We start from the raw sequence: 9,394 nt of genomic DNA, 5'->3' as shown, positions 1-9,394 counted from the left end.
CATGGCAGGGAGGCAAAAATAAAGAATCTGAAGGTAATGGAGTTCATGTACCAGGCTGCACCTGGAGGGAGAGCCAGGCTTACATGAGGATGAAGCCCAGGTGGAAAGGGACTGGGAAAGGACTATAAAACAGGAAGTTGAGAGCAAAAGGGGGCTGCAAGGAGAGAGTCTGCCATCACTTTCTGGGACTACAGAGAGGAGCAACAGGAGGGTCAAGCAGAAAGCCCAGGGAAGAGAGTTGGCTTTGGGATCCTCTCCTCAGTGGAGAAAGGTGGCAGGAAACTAAGGGAGAGGCTAAGCAACCACAGGGAGTGGAGCTGACTGCAGTGGCCAACTGGTGTGGTGGCATGTGGGTGGAGAAGGGGACAACAGTGACAGAGAGCCCTGAGAAGAGGAATCCCACAGTTGGTGCCAAAGTCCTGATACAAGGACTTGGACTTTGGTTTGTTGGCCTTTCTGTTACCCCAGAATGGGTGGACTTAGCAACCTGGCCAGAGGACTGAGTCACAGGAAGAGGCAGATCTTTGGAGGACTAAAGCAGCTCTCCACATGGGGTGCCAAATGGGGAGAGAGCCACTAAGCCATGCCTCACCGTGAGGAGGTGCTCCAGTGGTGAGATCACCACTTTACACACAAAAATGTAAGGCTCAAGAGGTCATCCAGTACCTCTCCCTGCCCCTATGCTGAAGTCTGATCAAGTATACCTAGACCATCCCTGGCAGCTATTTGTCTCAGCTATTCTTAAAATCCTCCAGTGATGGGAATTCCACTGGCTCCCTCAATAATCTGTTCTGGTGCTTAACTATCCTTACAGTTAGAAAGTTTTTCCTAATATCTAACTTACATCTCCTGTGCCACAAATTAAGCAATTACTTTTTCTCCTAGCCTCTACAGATATAAAGAACAATGGATCACTTTATAGTAACCTTTTTACATATATGAAAACTGTTATGTCCCCCCTCGAAGGCAGCTAACAGGAGAGTTTTGGAGGATGTAGCTATGGACTCTATGCTTGGAGGTAGCGGGATTTGGAGAGTGATGTGTTTGGTCCATATGTAGGTTGTTTGACTGTTTGTTAGTTAGTTCTTTGTGCACAGGCGGTGTGGCTGGCCTGTGTCCCCCTGAATGAGCAGCTGAGACAGGTCTATTTGTAGGTGTCTTGGTAAGGGCCATAAGGCTCTGCTCCCTGGAGCTTTGATCAGCCTTGCTGTTTGAAGTCTATGAATAATTAATCACTCCCTGGTGGTGAGAGGTGATGCTGAGCTGCTAAGCAGGGAAACCTGGTACAAAAAGTCACGGGCTAGGCAGAAACTAGAGAACCATGAACAGAGACGGAGGAGGGTTTGGAGAGGGTGTGTTATTGCTGATTGTTGTAGCAGTGCTGCTGCTGCTGCATGGCTAGTTGCTGTTGGCTCTGTCAGCCATTTCAGCAACCTGTCCAAATCCATCTTTCTTAGACAGCCCATGGGAATAAATGATTCCTTCTCCTCCCCACCTCAGCCCAGTTCCCCTTACATCAGGGGTGATCGGATGCCTGTGTTCTCCACTATTTGTCACAGTTCTCAGACTGCTGATGGGTGCCTTCTACTGGACAGGCACTGAAAAATCCTTAGGGTGCTCCCACCTGCCTAAGTAGGAGTCCCTCGGACACAAATTGTTATCGGCAGTCTTTGGATTGATGGGAATGGGGCTCTTGGCTCCCACTCGGCAAGTCTCCTTTGTCCATTCTCAGATTCTCTAATCCTGAAAGGAGTGGCACCAACTGCCTAACTGGCTTGCCTTAGGACTTGCCAAACCTGTCTTATCCAGCCAATAACCCAAAGTTGCTGTCTCCTTGTAAGCATGGAACAGGGGCCTGGTAAATGGCCTTCCTGAGATCAGTTTCCTGGAGATCAGATTCCAGGTGTTGCCTTTGGGAGTTGTAGAGCCACTATCTGGTCTCTCTCAGAGCTGCCCTGCCACTACTGGGAAATTCCTCTTTTTAAGCCCTTATTCCACTCTTAACATGATTCACAGCTAGGGTGACCAGAAGTTAAGAACAAAATATTGGGACACATGGCAGGGCAGCCACAGGCTCAACCCTCCCCTCACCCCACTCCCCCCAACCAGGGCCGGCTCTAGGTTTTTAGCTGCCCCAAGCAAAAAAAAAAAAAAAAGCCAGAGTGCCGCCAAAGCAAAAAGGGAAAAAAAAGCTGGAGTGCCACTGAAGCAACATATCAGGACGTTTGGTCACCCTAGTCACAGCACAGGGTACAGCCAGCTTTGCCCACAGCAGTTCTTTAACTCCTTCATCACCCATCACAGTCCTGTATTATTCATCCCATCATAGTCCTGTATTGTACAGGAGATCAGATTAGATTATCACAATGGTCCATTCTGGCCTTGGAATATATGAATCTCTGCCTTCTTGTCTCTAGACTAAACATGCCCAGTCGTTTTAACATTTCCTCACAGGTCATATTTTCTAAACCTCCTATCATTTTTGCTGCTCTCCTCTGGATTCTCTTCAATCTATCCATATCTTAGTGTGGTCCCCAAAACTGAACACAGTACTCCAGCTGAGGCCTCATCATTGCTGTGCAGAGCAGAACAGTTACCTCTTGTCTTTCTTATGACTGTCCTATAAATACATCCCTTTTCTGCCACAACATCATATTGTTGACTCATACTTAATTTGTGACCCACTATAACCCTCCAGATCCTTTTCTGCAGTAGTGCTGCCTAGCCAGTTATTTCCTATTTTGTATCTGTGCATTTGATTTTTCCTTCCCAAGTGTAGTACTTTGCACTTGTCTTTATTGAACTTCATCTTATTGATTTCAGACCCATACTTCCATTTATCAAAAGTCCTTCTGAATTCTAATCCTCTCCTCCAAAGTGTTTGCAAGCCCTTCTACCTTAGTGTTATCCACATATTTGATAGATGTACTCTCTATTCCATCATCCAAATTGTTAATGAAAATATTGAATAGAACTGGACCCAAGACAGACCCCTGGGGACCCCACTTGATATGTCCTCCCAGTCTAACAGCAAACCATTGATAATTACTCTGTTAGTATTATTTTTTCAACCAGTTGTGCACCTACCTTATAGTAATTTCCTCTATGCCTCTCTCTGCTCTGCGCCACCTTTGACGTCTCATGCAGCTCAGGGGAAGTAATTAGGATGCAACCGATATACTCTCTTGTGCACAGAAACTGCAGATCTCTCCAGCCTTAACATGGCCTGCGTATGATGATGTCTCCTTATTGCTTTCCCCAACTGTGTATTGGCACAAGGGCCCGATGAATTTGAGTCCTGCATCACAATGAACAAAAGAAAGTAAAACATTTTACTTCAGACCCTTTCTACTTAAAATACTCCTAGGTTGGCATAACTTGTGTTATGTTCCAAACATTCTGAATGATAGTCTTATACTAATCCTTTCTGAATAAAACAATTCCTTTCCATTGCCCTAGTGTGGTTAACTAAGTTAAAAGTAATGATTTATGCAGCTATATTTCTGAATGACATCTTGTCTGATGAAAATGTCATTTCACTTACTTCTGAAAGTCAGTGTAAGCTGGAGTTAAGGACAGGAGACTGAGAGTTTGGCGACACACTGCATCCTTGGATAAATTTATCATATGTATTTTTAAAGAACTGTTCTATTGTGAAGAGTGAGTTCACTTTTGTATTCAACAACCTGCTCCCCAAGTGTATTCAGGGGCTGCCCTGCATAGCTAACACAGTTGAGAGTGAGCTGGATTCTGTTACCGGTACTTCTCCTGTGTCATCAACAGAATGGTTTACTAAGTCACACACCTGTGTCCGGCTTAGTGAGGCTTGCTTAATTAAATTTACTAGCGCACTTTCAGATTCTTGGATTAAGATGCCATTTATGTTCAATATGTAATCATAATACTATTTTATTAATTTGTATTGTGCTATTACCTAAGCGTCCCAGTCATGGCCCCACTGTGCTAGACAATGTACAAACACAGAACAAAAAGTTGATTTAAATATATTTTTACCATCTACATTTGCAATCTAAATAAATATATTGAGCCAGAACCTGGTGTAAAGGAAAGTAAATGGATTTACTCTGATGTACACCAGCTGAGGATCTGGTCCACTAGTTATTAATGGAAGTTCTGGAACCAGTTACCATCATTTTATTGTTCTTGTACCTAAAATGCTCATGAGATATTTTTCTTATCTGTACAGATCTGACCTTACATACAATACCCACCTGCAGAAGTAAAGAAACAGATTAATAGAGCCAGAAGAGTTCCCAGAAGTTACCTACTACAGGACAGGCCTAACAAAGAAAATAACAGAACACCGCTAGCCGTCACCTTCAGCCCCCAACTAAAACCCCTCCAACGCATTATTAAGGATCTACAACCTATCCTAAAGGATGACCCAACACTCTCACAAATCTTGGGAGACAGGCCAGTCCTTGCCTACAGACAGCCCCGCAACCTGAAGCAAATACTCACCAACAACCACATACCACACAACAGAACCACTAACCCAGGAACTTATCCTTGCAACAAAGCCCGTTGCCAACTGTGCCCACATATCTATTCAGGGGACACCATCACAGGGCCTAATAACATCAGCCACACTATCAGAGGCTCGTTCACCTGCACATCCACCAATGTGATATATGCCATCATGTGCCAGCAATGCCCCTCTGCCATGTACATTGGTCAAACTGGACAGTCTCTACGTAAAAGAATAAATGGACACAAATCAGATGTCAAGAATTATAACATTCATAAACCAGTCGGAGAACACTTCAATCTCTCTGGTCACGCGATCACAGACATGAAGGTCACTATGTTAAAACAAAAAAACTTCAAATCCAGACTCCAGCGAGAAACTGCTGAATTGGAATTCATTTGCAAATTGGATACTATTAATTTAGGCTTAAATAGAGACTTGGAGTGGCTAAGTCATTATGCAAGGTAGCCTGTTTCCTCTTGTTTTTTCCTACCCCCCCCCCCCCCCAGATGTTCTGGTTTAACTTGGATTTTAACTTGAAGAGTGGTCAGTTTGGATGAGCTATTACCAGCAGGAGAGTGAGTTTGTGTGTGTATGGGGGTGGGGGGGATGTGAGAACCTGGATTTATGCAGGAAATAGCCCAGCTTAATTGTCATGCACATTGTGTAAAGAGTTATCACTTTGGATGGGCTATCACCAGCAGGAGCGTGAATTTGTGTGGGGGGGTGGAGGGTGAGAAAACCTGGATTTGTGCTGGAAATCACTTTAGATAAGCTATTACCAGCAGGACAGTGGGGTGGGAATAGGTATTGTTTCATATTCTCTGTGTATATATAAAGCCTGCTGCAGTTTCCACGATATGCATCTGAAGAAGTGAGCTGTAGCTCACGAAAGCTTATGCTCTAATAAATTGGTTAGTCTCTAAGGTGCCACAAGTCCTCCTTTTCTTTTTACATACTTCTAATGGCCCCTGTTACCAAAGTATCTGTGCACCTCACATTCAGTGCAACACACCTAGGAGGCGCAGACTGTGCTGTGTTCTCCATTTTATAGATAGGGAACTGCACAGTGACCAGCCCAAGGTCATACAGGTTGTCTTCGGGGGGAGCAGGGAATTGAAGCCAGGTTTCCTGGGTCCTATGCTAGCACCCTGGCCACTGGATCGTCCTTCATCTCCAGAGGAAATGCTTTTCAACAGTCTATTTATTTCTATTTTACAATGCTGCATGGCAGAGCTGTCTTAATGTACACGTATTAAAGTATTTTTAAGTTAAAATTGAGTGTTGAAGATAAAACATGTGCAACTCAACCACTATGAGTTACTTAACCAGCTACCAAATTTTGCAAGCCCATTTATTTTCTTTGTCAGAGAATCTGCAGTTTGGTTTAAAGTTTAAAATTCTTTACTACAGATTCAGTTCTCTATCTGTCCCTCACCCAAATGATTGCTTAGTTATGACTGACATCTTAATATGAGCCAGTCATTTTACTGCTTCTTTAATTGTGGGTGTTGGGGATAGCTAAACAGTTCAAAGGGTGGGGGAGGGGAGGGAAAGAGAATCAGAACAAGCCAAATCTGTGGCCTAGCCTACATACTGAACTTGATCTCTTTTTTAGGCTCCCACCTACCCATCACTCTAGCAACACCGCCAGTGTTTTCCAGTTTCCAAGCTGCTATAGTATTATAACAGTTTACCTGCTAGAAAGTGACACTGGTCATTTTTTTTCAAGCCATTTCATATGACAATATTCATAGAATATTAGAAGTGCGTATTCTCTTTCTGCAAAAGAAGGGGGGGGGAACACTTGCAAGGATCACGGGTGTAAAAATGATCGGTGATCATTTATATCAGGCTTCAATACTCTTTTTACTAGTTTTATACCTCTGTGCATGACAGTGTAATACCAATGGAGGCATCTAGATTTAAATCCTATTGCATTTGTCTAAAAATTAAAATTTCAGTCAGACTAATGGACCTTAGCACTGCTATAGTGTTATGTGTCAAGAAATAGAAGGAAAAACTTTAAGAGCTAGACAGGGCTTGCAAACCTCCAACTGACACCTTGTTCTCATTATACTGTATTTGTGTAATATATGATAGGAGACAGCATTCTGGCATTGGGAAATTGCAGGAGGAAAAGACAGAATTCATACTACAATATAAATACTTGTAGGAGCTGATTTTCCAACTCTCCTTTTAACATAATGCAGGTTTTATGTGTTCTGCTCCTTTATAGCCCATACAGCAAATAACGACATCAGAGTATCATTATCAGTTGTAAATAACTGAGAGGCACATCCAAGTATTGAATGAAGCACATGCAAAATATTCAGAACCATTCTGAGATTATCAGATGAGATAAGTACTATACCACATCCTCAATTTAATTTTTGTTCACGCTGTGAGCCTGTATTCTGCTTTTTGTAATGGACTGACAGATCTGTTTTCATCTGCATGGGGTTTGGCGAGCCTTGAGACACAGCAGTGAAAGCCATATACTCAATCTCTTTTCTACCCATGGTGAACTTTTTTGGCAGGTATCTCTTTGCTTCCAATAGAACTTAAGGTCTAATGACAGGAAGTGTTTTAGTTAACCTGTAGAGAGAAATACTGGGCTAAATCCTCAGTTGTGCCAAGTCTACACCTGGTGCAACTAAGGAGAGTGAGGCAGGGACACCACCTTTCTGCTCCCACAATAGCAGGCTGGCCAAGGACTATTTCACCCCAGGAGTTATTAGCAGCATTAAAGCCCCACGACTTGGAGCAGCCTCAAGTGCTGCTCTAAACTACCCAAACTGCAACCAGATGCTGCCCCAATCAAAGATCTGGCAGACTGCTGGGAACTCCACCCTCTACAAGCTCCTACCTGAGTATGCCTCCTCCTCAGAATTCTCCAAGCCAAAAATGTCCCATTCAGATAGGGGTGAGGATGGGCGGCAAAACTAGCTTTGCCCACTCTGCTCAAGCTGTGAATTCCCTGGATCGGGAGAATCCTCAATTGCCCTTTTAGGGCAACCAGAGGAAGGGGCAGGGAGCCCAGTGGGAATAGACTGAGATGAGCTTCCACTGCAAATTTCAAGTCCAGTTTTGAATTGTGAATATGCCAATGCTTTGGGGGAGGGGTTGAGGGGGGGGGTTGGACTGGCATTTGGATTCAGCTCATTATCAGGATGCTGTAAAATCCATTTTCAGAATGAGATCTGGATTTGGATTGCAAACACCACCTCCGTTTGTTTGAACAGTGGACAACTCTCGCCCTGCAGAATCTGATTATCCAACACTGAGGTCAGTGGGAGTTATCTGGATCCTGCAGAGAGAGGGTCAATGGCCCAGAGATATGGTTCAAGCCCCTCTTTCTCAAATTAAGACTAACCGAAAATGTTACTGAGTCTACACCATTAATTAGGGGGGAGAGTAGAAATCTGGGCTCTCAGATTAGACCAATAAGTGAATATCATTGGTTCATGAAATCTAAGATGAAAATCTTTTTCATATAACAAATTCATGTACCTTCCCCAACACAGAGAGAGAGAGAGAAATATCCCTTTCTTGGCTAAAAAATTGTCCTTTCAGATATTTCTTTGTTTGCCAATTTATATTTGCATTGTTTTGCTACAGCACATGATTGCATGGTTTTGTGAATACCTATTGGTTGTCGTTTTCTGTCAGTGCCCCCTTGTGAAAATTGCTGAGTTATTTGTCTCTGAGGTTTAGTTGGTAAGATATTATGAATAAACAAACATACAAATGGACAGTCCTGTAGTCACTTGCTTCCAAGTTTACTATTTTAACTTTTTTTTAATGACTCCTTAACTGTTATATGGGTGGGTGGACAGATGTTTGCAATTATGTCCATATATGTGGTCCACAGGTATGCCAGAGCTGAGGAATTTGCCTTTTTCTTAAATATTTTCAAGTAACCAGTTGCCACGTTGCTCCATGCAGCCAAACCACACAAATGGAAACATACTAAAAGAGATGGGTACAGTGAAATACTTCTTTAAAAACAGAAAAATGACTCATGCTCATAAAATATAATTACTGTAGTAATTCTTTAAATATACTAACCAATGATGGGAAGGAAAATCTCAATTGACTATTCATTAGAGTGATTTTTTTCCCATGTGTCCATAATTGCTATGGCCTACAAACAAGTGAGGATTGGAAGGAAAGACTGGAAGGACCTACCCAACTCTTGACAGGCAATAATGCTTCCTGTAACTGTGTGCTAAAAATACTGCAACATCACCCAGTTCACAAGTCTGCAGTCATCTGTGAAGATTGGATAGCCTTGGGTTTTCTTCTTTTTTCTGTCTTCCAAAACCAAATCCATTCTAATAACTTGTGATGTTTAATACTGAAGACATATGAAACCTGAAAAACAAACATTTTATGAAAGAAGGAAGAAGAGAGAAATTTTCAAATTTTAAAAATATCCACCAGGTATACACTGGTGCCATGATGATATAGCTTCTTTTTTTCTGGCATCTTGGGGGGCCATGTAATTTTTTCCTCCCAGCATCTTGCAATGGGACATATTTCTACAAGCCACTGTTTCGGTGGGAAACAATCCTGAGAGGACATGGGACCATACAACTAGACACTTTAATGTAGTTTCGTTGTTTCTCCCAATTAATGCAACTTTCACACACACCCCCACTCTCTGGGCATGATTCCTCATTGCACTTGTACCTTGTCTTGCCATGTATTACTCGAGTGGAAAAAGTGACCAGATTAGAATGGGTAGCATTATACACTCACTTTGCACTGGTGTAAATGTGAACAAAGGTATATACAGGGATTCAGACTCTTTTATGTTCCATATAATCTTTGCTCTGTGTCAGTAGGTGGAGGATATATGACTACACTGCACACCACTGGCATAAGCATGCATAGCTACAT

Source organism: Lepidochelys kempii, chromosome 2 (assembly GCF_965140265.1).
Source record: "Lepidochelys kempii isolate rLepKem1 chromosome 2, rLepKem1.hap2, whole genome shotgun sequence".
Lineage (NCBI taxonomy): Eukaryota > Metazoa > Chordata > Testudines > Cheloniidae > Lepidochelys > Lepidochelys kempii.
This window is presented reverse-complemented; position numbering follows the sequence as displayed.